Here is a 23,115-nt window from a genome sequence, read left to right as displayed (position 1 = left end):
CCAGACCTTGGGATACAAATTTTAGCGTTAGAATATATAGCAACAGACCAAACCCCAACAAGGGTCACCTAAGACCATGTACAAATCAGATATTTGCATTATGATTCATAACAGTAGCAAAATTACAGTTATAAGGTAGCAATAAAAATAATTTTATGGTGGGGGTGGGGGTCGCCACAACATGGGGAAAGTGTATTATAGAGTCGTGGCATAAAGAAGGTTATGAACTGCCGCTTTATGGCATAACTTGAGATTGTCTCTGTCTGGTAAAGCCTTCAGCCTCATCTTGGTTATCTAGGGTCTTTCCTGTGTTTCCATATGAATTTCAAGGCTTTTTTTTTCTTTTTCTGTGAAGCACGGCCTAGGGAGGGTTTTAGCTGGGATGACATTGAGTTTGTTCATTGTGCTTCTCAGGACAGTCATCTTTCACAGCATTTATACCACTCACGAGCAAGGATGGCCATTTTGTCTTGGTGCGTCCTCCCTCAGCTTCACTGGGAACTTTAAACTTTCCATCGTTCACATCCCTCTCTCACCTCCTTGGTGAGCTTTGTGTTGCTGGTTTTGTTTTGCTTCCTTTTGGGGTTATTATGAGTGGGATTGGCCCCCAGATTTCCTTCTCAGTGTGCTTGATGTCCTTGGCCATTCGCCTGTAGTGGAGACCACAGGCCCTGGCTCTCCCCCCACCCCCAGACCTTACATGATTGCTGCTTTCTTCTTCCTCCAGAGCATGGCAGAAAAAGCCTCTCTTTCCTTCCCTGCCTCTCCTGGGACCTGAAAGTTCCACCTGTACCTTCTGCCCAGCAATTGTCATCTCCCTCTGCCTGCCTTCTTTCCTGACAAATCGAGAACCAACTGGAGAACAGGCCATTAGTATCAGAACCTCCCCTTACACGCCATACCTGACAGGAGGGGAGACAGTGGACAGTCATCCCTGACTTGCTTTTTATATGGGATTTCTTTGAGGTTATGTGTTAATGTTAGGTGTTTGTTCTGAAACTGTCACATATATAATTTACTTATTGAATTATTATTATCATTATCATAACATTGCTAACATTGGATCTGAGAGTTTGAGGTATGTTGTCCTTTTATCCTCGTGTCGCTCCAACAGTTTTCCTCTGTATTTCTTCACTGACCCTTTCATTCTTTAATAGTGTGTTGTTGCATCTCCTCAAATTTGTCCTTTTCTGGCATTTCTTTCGCCATTGATTTCAAGTTTTAATCCATTGTTGCTAGAGAGAATACATGGAATTATTTCAATTTTCCTACATTTGTTGAGATTTGCCTTGAGCCCCAATATGTGGTCTCTTGTAGAGAAACTTCCGTGGGCTGCTGAGAAGAATGTATCCTCCACACTGTTTGGGTAGAGTAGTCTGTAAATATCTGTTAGGTCTGTTTGCTCTGTAGTGACTTCACTCCAATATTTCTGATTAATTTTTGTCTGGGTGACCTGACCACATCTATACTGTTGTAAAGGAGTTGATCTGTAGCTCAGTGCCTACTCCTGCTTACTTTATGAAACCGGGTGCACCTGAGTCTGGTATATATTTTGAATTATAATGTCCTCTTGAGGATCGCCACTTTGTCCAAAGGAAGTGACTTCATGTTTCTTATTGTTTTCGCTGCAAAGTCTTTCTTGTCAGATAGAATTGTGCACTTGCCTGGTTCCAGGTCCCATTCGTTTGGATCCGTTTTTTGCATCTTTTCCCTCAAGGGCAGTCAGTGTCTGTCCTTGAAGGCGGGAAGTGTAGACAAAGAAAGACGGCTCCTGTTTGCTAATCCAATCAGATAGTTGTAGAAGGCAATTTTTTCCCTCCTGGTCCCTCTGAGACTCAAATATAGTTACAAATACTTAGCCTATGAGCTTTGGCTGTCCCCTGACTCAATCCTAACGTAATATCCCATTAGTTCTAATCTAAGCTCTGCCACATGGCTGGTTACCTCTGCTCAACTCTCATGCTTCTGACCTCCCCCATGTTCCCGGGAGCCAATCCTCCCACATTGGCTCTCTCCCAGAATTCAGTCTGCCCACTGGATGTCCCACCTTCTATTCTACCCTTTCCTATAGGCCATAGGTTTTTTTTTTTTATTGACTAGTGACATATCCATACAATATGCAAGTCTCTGCAGATAGTCTGTGGTTTGTTGACTATTTGCTGGTTTGTTTTTTTTTTAAAGAGGAATGAAAGCATTAATATTTAAAATGATCATTGAAAGATATATATTAATTCCTGATATTTTATGACTTTGTGGTGCTTGTTTTCTTTGTCCTACTGTGCATAGGACATTTATTTCCCATTAGCCCCTTGGTCGTGCTTGCCCTTCTCCAAGCAAAGTATTCCTTCTAGTATCTTCTGTGAGTCTGGTTTGGTTTGATTTAGCCTGGTTTTATCATGGAAAGTTTTTATTTATCCTTCAACTAGATGGGTAGTTTTTTTCAAGCAAAGTAGTCTAGGTTAGTAATCGTGTTCTCTCGGGACTTGAAGCACCTTGCTCTAAGCTCTTTTGGCTTTTAAACACTAAGAAAGCAGCTCTTAATTTGAACCAGTCTTTATCTGTGCCTTCTTCTTTGCTATATTGTATGTTTAAATTTTTAAATTTTCTTTATTTTATTTGTATGAGTAAGTACACTGTCACTGTCTTCAGACACACCAGAAGAGATGCCCATGACAGATGGTCGTGAGCCACCATGTGGTTGCTGGGAATTGAACTCAGGACCTTTGGAAAAACAGTCAGTGTTCTTAACTGCTGAGCCATCTCTCCAGTCCCATGTTTAATGTTTTAACTATGATATGTTGTGTGGAGTTTCTTCACCTACTCTCTGTTTGGCGTTCTGTGTGCTTCTGCGTCTGAATTAGCATCTTTTCCTCTAGATTTGGGAAGTTTCTTCTATGCTTTCATTGAAGATAGATTCTATGCCTTTGATCTGCAATTCAACTCCGTGTTTTAGGTGCATAATATGTAGATTTTTGTCTTTTCACAAAGAAAAGAGACAAATATAGGAGAGTTCTCGCATATACCATTCATTAGTTTTAAATTTATTACTTTCTTTGATTAAATGATTCAATTTTCCCTTGTATTCAACCCCAAATATCCTGTCTTCTACAGTCCCTATTCGGCTGGTCAGGCCTCCCATTGAATTTGGTTGGTTTGTTTTCTAGTTTGAATTCTCGAAGTTCTCATCACTAGCTCTGTTTTTCTTTGGGGATTCTTCAGTGTTTCTATTTCCTTATTGAATTCAATCTACCAAATTGTCCTCATTATTTCATCTACCCAGTTGTGTGTTCTTGGACCTTTTTCAAGAGTTCACTCCTGTCTTCTCTAAGTCAATCCAAGTGTTGATTTACGTGCTCTCTGAATAAACTCTTGGAACATGTTTATAATTGTTCTTTTGAATTCTGTCTAAGTTATTCTCATGGAACACAAACACTATGGGGCTGATATTCCTTGGGGGGAGGGGTGTATTGTCTTGGGTTTTGTTGTTTGTTTGGTTTTGGGGTTTTGTTTTTATTTCATTTTAATTTTGCTTGCAAGTTTGTGATAGAACCTGGGCATCTAGAGTTAGGATATTTACCATATATTTTGATACAAAGTTTTAGTTCACCTGGCCAGTGTTCCACACTGAGGTAGTAGGTTGGGCAGTTTTGGAAGAGTCTCAAGGGGATGGAATTGAGGGGAGTAGGTCTCTTACCAGGATTGCATGGGTATCTAGAGGGGGTCCAGAGGGAGGCTAGCAGGCTGGGCATCTTTTTCTGGGGCCAGCCACATGGGCTGGGTTCCAGGTTGGAGTGGGTGAAGCTAAAGTTGAAGCCATGTTGGTTTCTTACTAGGAGACTTTAGGGGCCTGCACATATTTTTTGTAGAGTCCCAAGGAGGACAGGTAAGGTGTTGAGGAGCCTAAAGAGGAAAAAGGGGTGGGTTCCATCTGACTGATGACAGCAGGTAAGCATGGAGTGCTGGTCTCCTTTGATCTTTCTTTTTTTCTTTCTTTTTCTTTTTGAGATAGGGTTTCATGGGCCTATTTTTCTGGACACATGTAAAGAAGCATCAGTTTATCCCAGACAGAGGGCACTCACATACCAAAGAAAGGACTGCATTCAAATTCTGCTTGGTAAACTATTCCGTTTATTGGAGTTTTAAGTGGAAACTTTAGGGCTCTTTGGAAAGTTGGTTGGATGGCATTTTGCCGGGGCAGACACATGAAGGAACTTTTAGCTGAAGCAGACACAGGAGGAAGGATGCTCTGCTAAAGCAGTGAAAAGGAGCTGAGCTCCTTTTGTTGGGACTCCATAGACAGAAAGGCACTAAAAACCTTCGGGTGGTGTGCTGCAGTTTTCTTGCTGCTTCCCGGGACTCAGGCTGATTGGTAGAGTGATGTCAGCTGAGACAGACTCACACGTGCTGAGGCAAGACCCGGGAAGGACGAGTGATGTTTGGAGGGAGTATACAAAAGCACTGGACAGACAGTGATGGGGGCTGAGCTTGGCTTGCTTATAGAGCTTGCTGTGCAGTGCTTGTTGGTCTCGCATCTTTGCTGATCTTTGTTTTGCTGAGAGAAGCACAACCTAGAACCCCTGGTGTCCCTCCAGGCCTTTCCTGATGACTTGTGCCAAGGCTGAGGCCTGGCTGCCTCTGCTAGGTACTGCTACCACTGCTGATTCGTGTTTGCTATCCTGACTCTCCCAAACTGGATGGTGAGTGTTCGCGAGTGGACCGAGCAGCCACTTCTAATCTGTGAGCTGAGCTGCCGATTTCCAGACCACACAGATGGGAGTTGCTCCAAAGAACCTTTCTAAGCAGGTCTACCCTCCTGCCTCTCCCATACTTTCTTTTCCACTACCTCTGGTGGGTGATGGGTTAAAAGGGAGGTTAAAGCATTTTAGACCATCATTAGAAGTAGACTTTGAAAAAAAAATCAAAGTTACAGGGGTTGCTTACAAGAGCTTGGGGTGAATCTCACGTCTGCATCACTGACAATAGCGCAGCCCAGTGTGAGTGATGACTTACAGAAGTTATAGCAACAGATTCTTATCTCAGTGTGGACGACCGAGAAGCTGATCCACTGAGGTCTCCTCAATGGATTGTGGGAAGCTTGGCTATTGAAGTCATCCTCACCTGCTTCCAGCCCCATGCACAGCATCCTGCATCTCATGATGGACGGACGGACGGACGGAGGCAGCCTGGTGAGGCTCTTGCAGGTGATCACAAGTGCTTTGACTAAAGATATCCTAGCAACCTACAGGGTTTCCTTATATAACTCAGACTGGCTGTGCATCTGTAATCCTCCTGCCTCAACGTCCTGAGTTCTGGATTATAGGCAGGTGCCCCCACACCTGTCTTTGTTTTCTTATTCCCACAATGCTTTTTATATTAAAAGAGTGTATTCTTTTATGTTCTGGCAATATTGGCTGACTCATATTAAACATCAACATGTACCTGGCTCTGTTTTATGAATTTTATATGTCTTAAGGCACTTATCCATTTATTAAGATACCATAATTTCTATCCTTCATATACCACAGCATTGAGGAACAGTTAAGAAGCCTGCTTTGTTCCCAGGAGAATTTTAATAATATCAGCAAAACAAAAAGATGAACAAAAATTAAAGTGGGGCCAGAGAAATGGCTCAACAGTGACGAGCCCTTGCTCTTCTTGCAGAGGACCTGGGTTCAGTTCCCAGCACCTACACGGCACCTCCCAACCTCTGCAGCCCCAGCTCCAGGGGTTCTGATACCCTGTTCTGGCCTCCACTGCACACAAGCGGTACACACACACACACACACACACACACACACACACACACACACACCCCTTCAGGCAAACGCTCATACACATAAAATAAGAATTGGTCTTTATTGAAGACTGTAATCCCAACGCTCAACTACACTCACTGTTAACCTGTGGTGGGGATGGATGTCTATACATCAGACACGGGTGAGGACCAGCGAGTATCAGAATTGCTTGGGGAACTGCTAAGTTAGGTATACGCTCGGTGTTGTTTTAGTTTTAAATTTAAAATAAAAAAAAGTTAGTTTTAAAATAAAAAATTTTAGATTACATTTTAAAAGTTTAATTTAGTTTTCTTTAAAAAAGTTAAAATGAATCTCAAATTTGTTCTAGTTTGTCACCTCATCACTGACACGAACGACTTAGAAGAAGGTTGTATTTTGCTCACAGCTGTTTCATGGGAGGTGTGGCAGCTGGGGCTCCATTAGTGCTGCTGGCGGCCTGGACTCCTTGCTCCTGGATCCTCTGAGCTGAACAGGTCACACTGAGAGCTGTCACCGTGTGTAACCGATGCTTCCATTTCCGCTTCCACCCTTTTCCTTCCAGGTCAGGGTCATACGGGACCACCTTAGCATTTCCCCTCATTGTACCACTTCCCTCATCTGGAAAGTTCCCAGCCCAGACTCCTCGACTTGGCATAGGACACTGTGGACTGTTGTCTTAAGCTCCTGTCCAGTCACCTTCCCACTTCGATGCCGTCTCTACAGCTTACGAACTGTGGAACGTTGTAGTGTCTATCACTTAACCTGTTTCCCCCTCAGGACCCTCGTCTGTCTCATAATAACCACAGTGACTTCACTCAGTTCTCGCTGGGATGTGGTCATCAGAGACCAATGCTCAGAACATAAAAAAAAAAAAAAATTGTTTTTTCTTACAAGCCCGGATGATAGATAATACCTTTGACTCATTGGGTCACAGCCTCTTTTTCAGATGACCAGCAGTTGGAATCTGAATGTTTGTATCTCCCAAAGAAAATGTTTAGCCCTTATCCCCAAGATGATAGTATTGAGTGGGTGGGACAGGGTATTTGGACAAGGGGGACCCCAGAGAGCTGTAGCCTATTCCACATGGCGAGCACACAGTGAAAGACACCACAGGTATGAATCTGAAAACTCTTACCAAGCACCTCATACAGGTGCTTGGAACATCCCAGTTCCCAGGAATATGAGAAATAACTATCATTTATATGCAACTCATATTAGGGTATCTTGTTCCAGCAGCCCCAGAGGGACAAGATAGGCAGCCACAGACAACACAAAGAGGAATGAATAGAACTGACCCACCAGTAAGATTTTATTTCTGGGCACAGAAATTTGCATTTCAAGTCATTTGCATGTGTCATGAAATTTTTTAATTTTTTTTTTTTGCAAGCATTTAAAAATGTAAAACCCCTTTCTTAGTTCATGGATAGTCTGGTACAAAAGCAGGTGCTGGACCAGATCTGGTAAACAGGCTGTGTTTGCCGCTCCTGGTTTAGAACACCACCTGGCACCCAGGAAGAGCTTCACAAATCTAAGAGAAGCAGGAACAAGAAAGGGGGAGGGGCCAGGACCTGGGATGTGACAAGGAGGTGGGAGTGGAACAGATGTGTCACACAGAAGATGGGCTAAGGACCCACCATCCCCTGAGCATCCCTCCCTGAGGCTGTTGGCTGACCCTGTCCCCTACATCTGTTCATGGGGTTGAGTGGAGCTCAGAGAGGTTTAGTAGCATGCTCAGGCAGCACTGCATAGCTTCTACATGGCAGAATGGGGATGTGAACCTGCTCTTGATAAGATTCAAAAAGACTACTTTTCCCACCACCACCATTCACGGATTTCATTGGAAACTTAGGTGAATGATGCTATGCCAGTGGAATAAACCATTTACCTCTGACCTTGCCAAGTGATCAGTCAAGTAGGAAACCAGATACTCCTCTGAGCAATTATAACCGAGGGAGACACCTCTTGCCTCCTGAATCCTTGGGAAGAGCCCTGAGTTTACTTGGGAAATCTGGGAGAAGTGATGTCTAAACTGAGACTGAAAATGGAGAAGAAAGGGCCCAGGAAATCAGGAAACAGAATGATTGCACTAACCCACAATTTTGCCTGTGCAACCAGGTGGCCAGCTTAGCGCCTCAATATTCCTGAAACTGATTGTGCTACTTGGGGCCTCTGATGTTCCAAGTCCCTTTCCCAGGACAGCCCGTGGCACCCTTGGCTCCTACCATCTCTCATCCTGAACTGCTTTCCTATTTCGGTCCCCCAGTTTCCTGGAGACAGAATTCAGTGCTCAGTCTCTGTGTTTATTGTCCCATCCTTGAAGTTACTCTATTAGTTGGGGAAAGTTGACTCCGATTTTGGCGGAGGGAGGGGGTCTTCCTAGGGAGGGATCCTTTCTGGAGTTGGGTTTCCTGTCCCTCTGGGCTCTCTACTTCCTTCCTGGAGCTTCAAACAAATCCTTCCTTTGTCTTGCTGGGTGTGTCCCGCCCACCTCTGCCAAGCAGATGAAACCCTACTTGGGGACAGTGCTGCCTTTTCTAGAGCTGTGAACATTCTCCAAGATGGCTGCTGTTGTTCCTACTTTATAGGTGAGAGAACAGAGTAGTTCCTCTAAGCAATGCTGTTGGCCGTGACAGGCAGGCCAGCCTAGCTCCCAGGTCCCTTGCTCAGCTCCTGGGCTCTGTTTTCCATTGAGCTGGGGACAGGAGATGGAGGACTGTCTACAAGGGAGACCCGAAGGAAGAAGTCAAAAGGCCCCAGTGGCTGGGTCCACAGGAGAGAATCAACTTCAAAAATAGTGTTCATTTGTGATTGCCTCCCCACCATCTGAGGGTGAAGGCTTCTTACATGTTCTTCCAGGGTGAGAGACGTAGGCAAGATTAGTGAGAGAATTAAACAAGATGGGCTGTGTTCACACCCTCACCCCCACTCCCACCCTAGACACCACCAAATACAAAAGGGTCCTCCATGAGAGAAATATAGGTGACCCAAAAGGCCATAGTTCCTGTGTTTGGCTTAGTTAGTGGCACCCCACTAGGGTCAACTAGAGTAGAGGGCCCAAGCCTGGGGCTCTGCCCACTGCTTGACCCGATATGGTTCTGGGAGACAGCACTGAGCGTGCTCTTAGGAGACAAGAAGAGAAGAAATCAGAAAATGAGGACAAAGGAAATGACATGTTCCACGTTGGGGGAAAAAAAAAAAACCAATGAGTCAAAGTGAATTTTGTTCACTGAAGCTAGAAGCTAGACAAGTTCACATGGGCCCAGGTCTCAGGTCGGCTCTTTGGAGCGCCTGCTTCCCAGTCAGGGACATTAAATGCCAGGGAAGTCCCGTGTCCGTGTCCCTAACTATAAACAAGGCCTTGTTTTCAGAGTCCAGAAGGCTCCGAAAGAGCCATTACCAGAATCTCTGGTGTTGCAAACTCCGACCCTTCTCCACCGGTGAGTATCTGAGCTCCGCTGCTGACCTGCTGACACGCGCACCCAGAGGAAAGCAAAGACCGGGCGCCCCGCCTTCAGGAAGTCCTGAGCCCAGAGCAGCAAAACTGGCTTCCTCTTCCCCTCACTCTTGGGGGATGGGGTGGGGGCAAAGGTCACTGTGGTCTGGCGAGCCCTGCCCCCACCCCAGCGGGGTTTGGAGCATCTCGGCTCCCCTACTGAACATCCTACCAGCCAGCAGTCCCCAGTTGAGACACAGCCGCCTCTCTAGCCCACCTGCCCCCTGGTTGGACTCGCTACTCTTGGACTTCTGCTCTTAGAGACAAAGGAAACCAAAACCCAAGGTCACAGTGGCAGATGCTGCCAGGCCTCAGGAAGTACGCTTCTGGACCAGGAGACAGCAGCGGGCAGCCCTGGAAAGAGGAAATCCTCTTTGGCATCCAAAACAACATTTGTGTAGAACAGTGTTCACCCTAGCAACGGGCCACGTGTAAGCTGTGACTGCCTCAGATTAGCTTCTGGGTGTGCTGGGAAGAATAGATGGGGTGGTTATGGATGAAAGCTTGAAAGATTATGGATCTGGATGACTAAATGGCACCTGTTTGAGGTCCAGGAATTCTGATTAGCAAGGCTCCCATGGAAACGGGTGGAGCCGAGAGATGGACTGGATCTTCAGCGGGAACACGTCTGTGGTGGGCCCAGGGCAAGATGCTGTAGAATTACATGTCTAGGATCTTAATGTTTCCCTAACACAGACGAAGACTTGGAACTGTAAACCTAGCATCTGGGCTCTGCGCTTCTCCCCTACCACCCCTTACCCCTCACATTATGCAAAGTCTAAAATCCTGTGCATTGTCTTTTCATACAGTTGGTAACTAATCACCATATCCCCGGGAATAGTCAAATCAATTGGTGAGAAGTTTGGAAATGCGACAAGTCCTTTTTTTTTTAAAGTGGAATCAGCCCACTAATTGCACAAGCTATACAAAAGGCAAAGTGTCTAATTTCTCACCTCTGGGGCTGTCAGATCCTGCTCTGTTCTGCTGGAGACTTAATTCATGCTGTCAGGGTTACCGTGGAGATTCCGTATGCTGCTCTAATTTGAGCACCTGTGGGTCCCACTATTCCTCATCCTAATGGCTCCCCATTAGGGTCAAACTCGCCCCTGCAAAGACATTTGGTGACACCTGGAGACAATTCCAGTTGTTACCGTTTGGGGAAGGGAAATGCCCCTGATATCTATCTAGTAGGTAGAGACCTGAGCATCTCTACGTAAAGATTCACCCAGCCCAGATGACAGTGGTGTAGAGATTGGAAACTCTACACCAGACTGAGAGCTGAACCAAGACAAAAAAGGGAGGCAGTGAGCTGTAAAGAAAGATCAGGAAGGTCTGCGAGAGGCAGCTGCTCCCAGGGGCCAGCGGTGTCAGGAAGAAATCCAGATTTTCATGAGCAAACAGAGTTTGCCGGTTTTAATTAGCTCCCGATGGTGACATTAACATTGTGGTGTTTTGCTTCTGATGATAAATCAGTCAACTCCAAATGCACCACCAGAAGCCCCGACTTGTCTAGTTTCTGACAAAACCTCCTATGTTCATCAGTCCAGAAAGGCCCCTGACTTATCACCTTGTACCCCTGACGGTCAAAACGAAGCTTCGAGTTTCAGGAACAATAATAATAGTCTTAGAGGGGTTACCAATCATCTTCACAAAATATTATAACTAGTTATGGTTAAAACGTACAGATTCACACCTCTACAATATAAGTGTGTGTGTGTGCAGCACATGTGTGTGTGCAGCACATGTGTATATGTGTGTGTGTGCAGCACATGTGTGTGTGTGTGTGTGTGTGTGTGTGTGTGTGTGTGTGTGTGCAGCACATGTGTGTTCTTTGTTTTTGAGGTAGGGTCTCACTATGTAGCCCAGGCTAGTCTCAAACTTCTCTCACAGTGGTGCACCACTGCTTTTAATTAGCTCTATTGAAATGTCTGAAGTATCCAGGATTTTTCTTTTCAGTTCATTTTCAGTCAGTCAATTAATGCAGTAAGATTGTTGAAGTCAGCATCTGCGCACAGTAGGGTCTTTGTTAGCTGTCATTGAAAAGCAAATTGAAATTAGCAAAGCTACCAATGCAGTTAAAAAAAAAAATAGGGCTGGAGAGATGGCTCAGTGGTTAAGAGCACTGACCGCTCTTCCAGAGGTCCTGAGTTCAATTCCCAGCAACCATATGGAGGCTCGCAATGATCTGTAATGGGATCTGATGCCCTCTTCTGGTGTGTCTGAAGACAGGGACAGTGTGTTCATATATATAAAATAAATTAATTTTTAAAAAAATTAAAAAATAAAAAAGATTTAAAAGTTGTTGATTCTGATGGGAATTAATCATAAGCAAGCCTTCCCTTTTACCATAGTAAAACTCTTTAAATAGCCACGATTCATAAAATTGACTCCAGAGCTTAAAAGATACAACAAGGATTTCATACCTCCTACTCCATTAAAATAAATATTGCTTTAAAAAAACAGGCATCCCCTGAAGCAGTATTTCTTTCTGCACACTAGTGTTGGCCCCTGGGAAATTAGAACACTCACAAAGCCAAGTTAAGTTTCAAGAAGCACTCCTGTCTTCTTGCTTGCTGGGGATTTTGAGAAGATGGGGGTGGGAGGTGGGGGTATGGGGGGTGGGGTGGGGTCACAATGGTGCTTACATCCTGAGACACAGCCCTTACCCCAACCCAGAACCCTAGCAACTCTACTCAGCCCACATTTTGTATTGGCTTTTAACCCAAGATTATAACTTCTGGGGACTTGGAGTCCAGAAAGGCTTCAAACCACTGTCATTTGAACCATTGTACGGTTGTCTTTAGGATTTTTGAGAACCCCAAGAATCATTATCAGAAAGCTTATTTTATTTTGATTAGGTCTCACTCTATACCCTAGGCTGTCTTCTAACTCATAATCTCTCTGCTTCAACCTCCCACAGGCTGGGATTGCAGGTGTTTGCTGCCACAGTCAGCTGTTAATCGACATCATTTATTAGCGTGTGTTAAATACACAAGCCAATGAATTTCATTATACTTTCTTACTCGTATACATTTAAAGTATGCTGTGATCAGATTCGCCCACCCACGCCCTCCCCATGTCCACTGAAGCAGACAGAGTGGGACCCTTATAAATAAGCTTGGCCTATGGATCACATTCCTGAGGCACAGAGACAAATCCAAGTGTGGGACGAGGCAGGGCTCTCTCATCATCCCAATGTGGCTGCGAACCAAGAGGCAGCCCTTTGGCTCTGCGGAGAGGGAAATGTCAGACTGAGAGCAAAGTCATCACTGCCGAGCTGGAGAAGCTCCTTGACCGTTTGATATGACGCCGAATTCTCATCCATTCCTTAACCTTTTGTTCCAAGGGAAGGTGGGTAATGCAAGGAGTCAGAGGGCCAGTAAATGGCTCCGTGGTTAAGAGAACTTGCTGCTCTTACAGAGGACCAGTGTTGGCCTCCTGGCACCCACATAGGATGGCTCACCATAGCCTGTACCTCTAGCTCCAGGGCATCCGCCATCCATGCTCTTTTGGGCTCGGTTGGCACCTGCAAGCATGTGGTATACATATAGACACACACACCCCCCCACACACACACACACATGTAAAATAAACATTTTTTTTAAAAAGATGCATAGAAAAGTCTCAGTTTTCTCAAATTGATTGTGGTATTGGTGTCACAATCCAGAGAATATGCTAAAACCCACTGAACTGCTATATGTGAATTGTGCATCATCATATAAATAATATCTTAATGAAGCTATTATATATGAAGAGAAGATAGAGAAAGAAGGAGAAGGGAGGGTGAGGGAGAAGGGAGGAGAGGGGAAGGGAGGGGCAAGGAATGACTGAAGCACTGGGCTGCCCTAGCTGATGTCGTCAGATGCTGAAGCAGCAGTGTGGGTATGGATGGCCTCATAGGCCAGAAGAATGTGATGTTCACATTCATGGTGGATTCTAAGCAAAGGGGTGATGTGGTCTGATCATTAAAGCAACTTTGTCTTACGTAGAGACTGACTAGGGGACAAGGGGCAATTCTCCACTAGAAAACTCAGGTGTTCCAGAAGGCCCTGGTAAGAAGGATGCATGGAGAGCAGTGAAGACTACTTGTCCACGTGCAGCCTCATCCCTCTGCCTGTGACCCACCCTCTCCTCACTTCTTAGCTAAGGGATGAAGACCTGAAAGAGTTAGCTAAGATCTATACCGGACGGATATCCAGCCCATTCTCGTTGCTTGATTTGAAAATGGGTCAACTTGTACTGAGGCGGTCACTTTAGCAGGTAAGGTACTTACTTCCCTTGTGAGTACAAGGGCATGAGTTCAAGGCCCAGAACCCACTGGGACAAAAGCCAGACATGATGGTGTGGACTAGCGTAATCCCAGTGCAGAGATGGGCAGGTCTATGGGGCTTGCTGGCCAGCCAGTCAAGTCTACTTAGTCTCCAGGCCAGTGAGACACCCTACCTCCTCAAAAAGAAGGTGAATGGTGCCTGAAGAATTCTACCTAAAGTTGTCTTTGGCTTCCACATGAACACACACACACCCACACACACACACACACACACACACAAAGAACCAGGCAACTCTACCTTATTCACTTCCTCAGTTTCTATGGCACAAGACACTTGGGAAGGATGCTTGTGTTATAGGAGTGATGCGTCAAGAGTCCTTTTGTGGTAGCCAAGTTGCTGCAGTAGAGAATCTACATCAAGATTAAAATGTAAAAGAAGCCAGTTGACAGAGAAAGACTAGAATCTTCCTCCACCTGGTCCACATCCAAAGAATTGGGCACAGAGAGATACCTGTGAGATCCCAGTGTGGGACAGACAAGCATTAGGTAGATGACCTGTAAAGGGTCCCGAGTCTCAAGGCTTTCGAACCACGTCTACGGCCTACTCCCTTCCTAGGTACCCCTTTCCCTTCCTTAATAACCTGCCTCTGTTTCCATTTCTAACCATGTATCTGTGCCTTGTTCCGGTACCCTGGGACTCAGGAACTCTGACATTTAGATAGCAGTGGCTCCTAGGCACTGGCTTCTGCCACTAACACAACTGGGGCCCACCCCAGCCAGCTTTCGAAGCCAGAAAGGCCAAAAGCGAAAAATGATTTTCTCCGTGAGTGACTCTATAGTCACTTTAGTCGCAGTCACACAGGAAGTAAGCATGCAGATTTACGAAACTGAGAAAGGAAGCTGCTGGGAGGAAGTGTGAGCAGCGCACTCCCATTTTAAGGATTAGTCACTCAGGGCTTCTGGGGGGCCAAGTCCCTTGCAACAAATGAAGCTGGCCAATGGGGCCACTCCACACCACATGACCAGCCCATCTCCATTTAAAAGTCCAACCAAGAACTGTGCTCCTCACTGGTATAGATATCAACTCTATTCTGGGGATAGAGATATTTTGAGTCCTAGAACCCATCCAGTTTTGGAGACTCTTTAAGGGAAAGAGTAAACAGTTGTGTGTTTGGATAGGAAATTAGCGTTCACGGAATTTAAAAAGCTGAGGAGTACCACAGGCACCGCCGAATTCATTAAAATAATGCAATGTTTCATTTGATAATTAGTTACCTGATCTCCTCCCATCCCACATCCCACAGGCTGTCCTCTTCCCCCCCCCATACCCTCCCCGACTCCCGCACCCCACCCCTGTGTCCTCCCAGCTGTGACTGGATTCTCCTCCTCTGGAGGACATCAGTGTGGTCAACTGGTGATTTGGGGGTGGAGTTGGGGATGGGACGATAATCTGACTTTCCTCTTGTACGTTTTCTGTTAATGCCTGTTGTCCTTAGGAGTCTCTTCGTGCTTTAGAACCCTTCCCTGGAAAGGTTTCTTCCGTAGCACCCAATACAGCTTCTTGCTTGGTGTCTGGACAGCAGCTGGTCCACTTGGCCAGCTCTACGTCCCTGCCAGTCTTAGAGTGGCTAGAGCACTGGATCGTCATTGTGTCTGAGAAGAGAGCAGCTTCCCATTCTAATACCTCCTTGAAGGATCAAAGGTCACAATGGAACGTTCCAGAAGACACCAGCCCAAGCAGGCAATGGAGGTAGGGTGTTTACAAATTTGGTAGGAGCCACCTGGGATTGGCGCCTTCCTGACACCCCACAATGAAGGGATCTCTACAAGTTTTAAAACAAACTTGAGCTAAAGAAGGGGCCAGGACGATTTAACTCTGTGTATTTCTCAAAGTTCTATCTCCTCAAGACCCATCACTGGAAATCCTGCAGGGTGAAGATCGTCTATTTAAGGAGAGATATTTTTACCTTCCTTTCAGCTATCAGATGCTTGAGACAATGGAACTCAAGACATTTTTATTTTCCCTAAGACTCTCACGCTAGGAGAAGAAAAGGGGCTAAATCTTGGTGCGGCCCGAGGAGGAGCTTGTCTCCAGGAAGAGATTTGACAGGGTTCGGACAACTTGTTAGAACACCTTGTGGGAAAGAATGACTAGAGACAATGACAGGTGGGACCTTGACCTAGATTGCTTATCTATGCATGACTCTTTGTTTAAACCTAAACCTTCAGGACTGAAGATAAGGGGTAGGGAGAGGTTGAAGGAAGAGGATTGAGGGGTGAGGGTGGGGGTGGGGGTGGGATTGCACCTCTCTGTTTCTCTTCCCAATGTGGCCACATGGAATAAATCCTTCTCTGCCTTTTAATATTGCTTGTCTCTTTAATTGGCCCATTGAGGATGAGGGGATGGGCCTAGATCATTAAGGCTTCCCCGGGGGTCCAGGTTTTGACCCTATCTGTCCTGGTGGCACCCTCATGAGCTAGGATGACGATGGCTGTCAGAGAGGAGGAGAATCCCATATCCCTGTTTCCCGAAGAGAAGCCAGAGCAGACAGCGCCGTTGAGAAACTGAAGTCCACAGCTGCATGGAGAACTTTACTTTTCTTCCTCAAACTTCCTCTAGAAACCAATCACCAGAAATGTAATAATGTAATGATACATGCGTTGGCTAGTTTTTTGCTTTTTTGGGTGTTTTTTTTGTAAACTTGACACAAGTTATGGTCTTCCGGGAACATGGAACCTCAACTGAGAAAATGCTGCTGTAAGATTGGCCTGTAGGCAAGTCTATAGGCATGTAGGGGTTATTTTCTTGACCTACGTGAGGGCCCAGTCCACTGGGGATGGTGCTAAGAAGGCAGTCTTGGTCTGTATGAAAAACCAAGTTAAGCAAGTCATGGGAAGTGAGCCAGTAACCCGAGACTGTGCTCACTGCCATGAGACTCCAGATGATTTAGCAGGTGACTTAGATTTCTACAATGATTCTCGTACCCCCTGTTCCTCAGCATCACCACCAGCTCCTAAAGAGGAGCTACATAATGGCAGTAGCTGATAGATATTCAGTGTCTGTGGGTGCCACGTGCCCAGTGCTTAGTCCCTTACCTGTATGGTCTCTTGGGACCCTCACAGCATCTGCTAAGGGAAGGGCCCTTGCTACCTACCTACCCACCTGGATAATACCTGGTCCTTCTGTGGGTCTGTCTTTCTCCAGAGCTCATAATGTTTAGCCTCATGCTACAGGACCATTATCATCTGGCTTACAACCTTTAATTAATTAATGAAAAAAAATTGAGTTGCATGTACTTCACATTACAGAGTGTGAGTTGCTTGTCCCCCCTCCCCTCCACATGCATGCACACACACACACACACACACACACACACACACACACACACATACACACTGAATGAGACACCTAAGCCAAAGGTTATAGTGCCCAAAGGGTTACTCTCTAAACAGTGGAAGTTTATTCTTCTGTCCTACATAGTCAAAGCATAAACACTCCAGGCTGACACAGTGGCTTCAGGACAAGAGAAACCCACGTTTTCTGGCACCGCGAGTCTCCTTGTTGTCCTCACAAAGCTCTCTCTGCCTTAGGTTGAAGTTGCTGCTCAGGCCCTGCTCTCCTGCCTGAATCCTAGGCCTGGGGGAGGAAAGAAGAAAGACGCAGATGCTAGCCTTTGTCTTTAAGGTCATGGCCTGGATTCGACATACATCACTGTAATCTCTTTGACTAACATCCCTTCAGTCAAAACTCATTCCTTGATTACCTAAGGGTTAGGAAGCAGAGTCTTGGAGCTGGCTAAGAGTCAGGGTCTGTATTATCAAAGGAAGATGTGAGGTTTCCGGTTTAGGGGACAAGCAACCATACTGCCTAGGTGACAAGCCCATGGGAAATGACCGAGCTCGGATGGAAGTCTCCCTTGATGAGACTCATTTTGTTCCAACGCGTACCGTTTCCTATGAACACCTGTGATTTTTTTTTTAACCAACCGTCTGTACCTCGAGAAACTCTGAGACATTGGTGAATACTGATGCTCAGAAAGAACGTCCAGACATGAGCAATTATTTTCACAAAGAAACGAAGCAGTCAGTCGATGGTGAAGCCAACCTACTTCCGTCCCCTCTGGAGCTATGACTGTACAAAGGTTAAAGCGCTTGCACAAGGACAGTCCACAACAGTGCAAATGCCTGATACCCCTTCAGCCTATGACATGGCTTCCAATAGATTTCGTCTTTCTTCATCTATGAGTCACTTAGACAGGAGACTGACTTCTGTGCAAGGCTAGAACTCAGGAGACCTCATTTCCTTGTCCAACACTCCTCCCATGCCCTGTTCAAACTCACATTTGCCTTCAAGTTGAAAGAAAACACACATGCACGTGCACGTGTTCACACACGCACACACACACACACGCACACATGCACACATGCACACACACACACTCACACATGCACACACGCACACACGCATTCAAGGGTCCAATGCACACCCTTGAAGCAAACCCAAAGCCCGAGGTCATTTCCTCTCCTCGTTTGCTCTGATCTGCATGGCAGGTTCAGATGACATGGGCTGTGTGCTGGTATCAGTCCACTTATAAAACGAGCTGTTAAACAGTATGGCCAAGACAAGGCCTACCTGGTGGCCCAGAGGCATCATATAATTGATAGGTTCATGGCAAGGCTCCACAGAGGAAAAACAAATGCTATAACATTACAAGCTACGTCAACACAGCCCTGTAGCCACCAGTCAATCTAATAAAGGAAGAGATGAAAATCTATCAAATGGGTTATTTAGAAAACTTCCTTACGGAGACCACACTGGAAAGCAATGGCCTCCTCCACTTCCAGCTACTAATTAGCCAGGCCACGGGAAGGCATCAGCAGAAGGAACTGTAAAATAGGGGTCTGGTGGTAAGAAGTCACCATATCTATCCTCTGTCTGTGGCCAGGTCAATTCTTGGTGGTTTTTGTTTTTGTTTTTGTTTTTTTTAACAAACAGAACTTGAGTCCATCCCAGGGTCCAGTAGGAATGCTTTTGTGTTCCTGACTACCCTTCTGTGGCAATCTCATCCCATTTCCTATAATTTGCCCCTCCGTGAAGATGAAAAGCAGTTAGCCATTTCTCTTCCTGTGTTAGTCTTTCTTGTGCCCACGTACAAGAGCACGATGCTATCTTGTTTCCCATGTTAAATGACCCAAGACCCTTGTTGCTGGTTTTCGGAATATCTTTTTTTTTTATTTTTTATTTTTTAAGCTATTAGTGTGGCTTTCCTGTAGATTTCACTTTATCTTCCTCTCCACCCCCCACAATACAAAAACTCCACATTGTGTTATTTAATATGGTTTCCCTCAGCCTGAGGAAAGCTAAAAGACCCCATCTCGGTCTTCAGACCTTCTAGTCTTGACCACAAGCTGGGTTTAAATGTTCCCTTTGGTGACCGTGGGGGGTACTCCAGTCTTACCAGTTTTTCTTCTATAAAGATTTTATTCTGACTTTCGGAAGTTACTTCTTCATTGGGTTTCTAGAGTATCGTTTCCTCTGCCTATACATCCTCCAAGTCTGGTGACCTCTGTGAACCACAAACACATCCCAGCCTCAGGTAAAGATTGCTGACAGCACTAGACTAACACCTGAGCCGCTAACCAGTATTTTGCCTCCCTGACTGCTTCAGAGCCAGAAATACTCCACCCATGAAGGTGGGCTGGCCTGGCATGTTGGTGTATGCTATAGAAAGCAAGACAAGGACCCCGCTTTGGTTCACATCAGGATTTCCTAGCCTTGGAAAGGGTAAAATGAAATCCAACAGTCGGCAGAGGCCAGAAGAGGGCATCAGAATCCCTGAAACTTGAGGTATATGTGGTTGTTAGGCACCATGGGAATGGGTACTGGGGACCAAACTCTAGTCCTTCGCAAGAACAACAAGCCAAGCTATCCCCAGTCTTACAGTTTTTGCTGTCGGAGGCTGCTGTCCCACATGCTGTAGGATGATTGACAGCTGTGGGTTCTGTGCTCTATCTGCCAGCCTGGTTTCTGTCTTCAACTGTGACAAGTAAAAATGTCTGCCGTCTCTTGCCAAGGACCTTCCAGCTGTGAATACTGTTCTGGATAAGCCTTCCCTTCTGATCTTATCTTTTCAGACACAAATTGCATTGGTTCGAAATAAAAGTGTTCGTGGTACATCCCCTCCCCCCTTGAACCTGAAGGGCTGCTGAGATTTGCCTAAGGATAGGACCTATTTTCGTGGTTTGTTTGTTTGTTTGTTTGTTTTCTGATCACAGTCATATTACCGTGGTCTCTCTGTGGCTGTAGTGGATTAAGCAGCACACAGTTACCCAGGAGCCTCTTCAGCCAGCTTCTCCCTCACCACATGCAGCACCCTCTTCTGAGGGTGTATTTTTTTTTTAATAAACTCATGTGACTGGCAATGTCTCATCATCCTTCCCTGTTTACAAAGTGGAAATCTCATCTTATGAGACCTGTCAGCGCTGGGGGATTGAAGCCAAGGGCTTGCACAGGCTTACACACCCCCAGCCCTGTTTTCTTGTTTGTTTGTTTTCTTGTTTGTTGAGGCAGGGGGCCAGCCTTGGTCTTAAACTTATCATCCTCCTGTCTCTACTTTCCTAGTGCTGGAGTCAGAAGGATGAACCACCACACCCAGCTATGGACTGCATAATCTTTAAATAAAATCTTCCTGTCATCCACGGAAGAGAGGAAAACCCCTGGTACAGAATCCCCCGGCAAGCATTGACCTTAAAAAAACGCCTCCTTCATGCCAAGGGCAGTTCCCTCGTGTGTCTTTATAAAGCTGTTCCTCCTCATCTCCTTTCTTCAGAGTTTCACTTCCCCTGGTGACATAGGCCCTCACGTTACTCTCGTACCCTTGATATCCTCTTGACTTGCCGTCACGGTACTCGGGCCCACTTGACCCCACGGAGTCCGGGACAGTGGCTTACCCGAGTCTCTCCCAGCCTCTGCTCTCGCCAGCAGTAACGGCAGAGACTCCATCAATTCCAAGGCACCTTCCCATGATCCTTCAGGTGTGAGTCCTACCATACCTGCAAAGGATCCTGGGAGGTAGGACTATGTAAAAAAAGAAAATGGGGGGAGTGTCGGGCTGAAGGCTGCACACTGATAAATGTCCACGGAAAGGCCTGTAAGATTTGCTGGCTTCACCCGCTTTCGTGGCTCTTTCAGACCTACTCTATTCCCATGTCCTTTGTCCTTTTTTGTTTCGTTGTTCCTGCGAGGGCCACGCCCCTTCTTTATCTGACTTTATCTGAGAGCTCTTTTCCTCCTCCTTTGTTGCTATGCAAATGTTTTGCTTAATAGCATCGTTTTGCAGTATTTCGTCTTTGAGATGAGTCTATTTCTATAGACCTCCTGGGTTTGAAGAGATCTGCTTCGATGGCATTTTTTTCTTTCCTTCAGTGCCATCTCTTGCCAGGCAGCTCAGCCCTTGCTTCCCACCTGCCTGCTGCAGTCACTGGCTGGAGACTGGCCCCACCTTAGCTTGGTGTAAACATCTCCTGAAGACCCCGAGGCTTCACTTTCCAGCCCCATCTCATCCCCCGACCATCTCACAGGCCAGATGTGGGAGCCTGAAGCTACACTGTGTGTGAGCTAAGTGGCCCTACCCACAGGAAGGGCACCAGAGGAGTTTACATCCTTCGTGGAAAAGGCATCCTGCCTGTGCGAACCCTTTGTCCTTTTGTTCTTCCATTGCTTTCCCATGGGATTTCTCTCGCCAAGGTCCCGGGCAGTGGAAAATGGATCTCGCTGTAGCCTGTTTTCCTTATCTGGTTGACTTCTCTCCTTCCTTCCTCGGCACCCTGAGTATTATCACGTTCTCACCTCCACCCAGGTCTACAGGTTCCTTTCTTAAAAGGTGGGTGAAAGAAATGTGGACCTGCCTAAGGTTTCAGACATACTCGAGGAGAGAGGGAAGAGTTAAAGATACAGAAAGACAAAAAGATTGCTGGAAATAGGAAGCCCTACAAGGAGACCCGGAACATGATTCCCGAGAGTAGGAATAAGGGTCTTCAGAGATGTGAAGGCACAGAAAGTCAGGAGCATTTTAAGATCCTCATCTGGCTCAGTAGGAGGCCGAGTGACACAGGGCTTTGGGTCAGGCATTGATCAGGGGTACTTGGTGGCCTGGGTGGAGATGCTGCTGTTGGTGGAGTGAAATCTGGGGACTTGGAGAGTTTTGGGCAAACAGTGAAATACAAACTAATGACCAATGGTATCTAGGCTGGGCAGGAGGGAAGGAAAGCAAAAGAGATTAGAAGACACAGATTAAGTGTTTTATGAGAAAACCAAAGGGTTAGGCATTTATGCTCTGAAGATTTGAGGTTGAAGTGAGATTCCAAATTTTCACGTTGAACGAGTAAAACCTTCCTTTACAAGCCCTGCCCCAAGAATAACTCTTGAATGACCTGGGCCCTAATTTGCTCCATATCCTGTCCCCAGTGACCCTCCCCGCCACTGAGCGCCAAGCTTCACTTGGCTTTGCATCCCTCCCTGGATGTCTTGCATGATTTTGCTCTTCTGCCAAGTAATGGCTTTGCCTGTTCCCAGGCTTGATTCTGCCTTTCTGGCTTCTTAGGAAATCTTCAGATGCCTCAGGTGGACCCTCTCCCCATCACCCTCCTCCCTCAGAGCACAGCGTTGATACCAAGCTGACTTTGAGTGAGAAATGCAAGGAGCCTTGTGGACATGAAAACTATGAGGCACAGAAAGGTTAGGTTGTTTCCTCAATGTCACACAGCAAGGAAACGGAGGAGCAGGGAATTGAACCCTGGCATGTCTGATTTGTTCCCAGACATTAAATTCCTGTAAATGCTACATTTGACTACTCACTCTACTTATTGGCCGACACAGTAAGGAAAGAACAGGACTCTTTTGTCCTGGTCCTCAGAGCAGGCATTGACACCCTTGGGAAGCACAGCTACCTTCTTTCTCTGACTGACTCTGTTGCTTTTGGCGGAACACCATGGCAACCTGAGGTAACTGAGGGCCCTCTGGCCCACATTCTTGCCATACTTGCCAGACCACTATGTCTCAGGCACACAGATTACATCACCATCCTGGTCCTGAGCAGAGAAGTCAGAATACCTTCTCTTTATGTGTAAACCTTTCTGTCTGTCCTTCTGTCAACACGAGTTTTTCTTTCACTTTCTTGCATTTCTTCTCCATTGAGGCCTGCTCTAACTTCCCGTGTTTCTTCTGGAGGCTGCTTTCCCTTTGAACTTGGAAAACCCAAGGCTCCCTTGGGCTTGACAACCATGCTGCCCCAGCTCCATTCGCTTGGTCCTCCAGCCCATCCCGGAAGATATCCTTCCCTTTCACCTGCTGATTGAGAAATTGGAAATAGTCTCTATTCACACATACAGAGAGTCATAGTGGCCATCGCTTTTCTTGTCCTTCCTTCTCAAAGATCTAATGCTCTTCCTGGTGAGCTTGGTCTAAGTGACGTTTGATCAGGTTCACACAGGCAACTGAAGAAGAGCAGGGCACTGGATTATTGCAGTGGATTCATGCATGTTCGGGGGCAAGGAGAGGGATGCCTTGTGGGTACCAT

At 46.1% G+C, this 23,115-nt stretch overlaps 1 pseudogene; it reads right to left on the bottom strand.

Moving 5' to 3' along the window:
• Nucleotides 1-6,375, bottom strand: part of LOC116912535 — a 62,837-nt pseudogene extending 56,462 nt beyond the window's left edge.
• Between the last annotated feature and the right edge of the window lie 16,740 nt (nt 6,376-23,115).

Source organism: Rattus rattus, chromosome 1 (genome assembly GCF_011064425.1).
Source record: "Rattus rattus isolate New Zealand chromosome 1, Rrattus_CSIRO_v1, whole genome shotgun sequence".
In the NCBI taxonomy this organism is placed as follows: Eukaryota; Metazoa; Chordata; class Mammalia; order Rodentia; family Muridae; genus Rattus; species Rattus rattus.
This window is presented reverse-complemented; position numbering and strand designations above follow the sequence as displayed.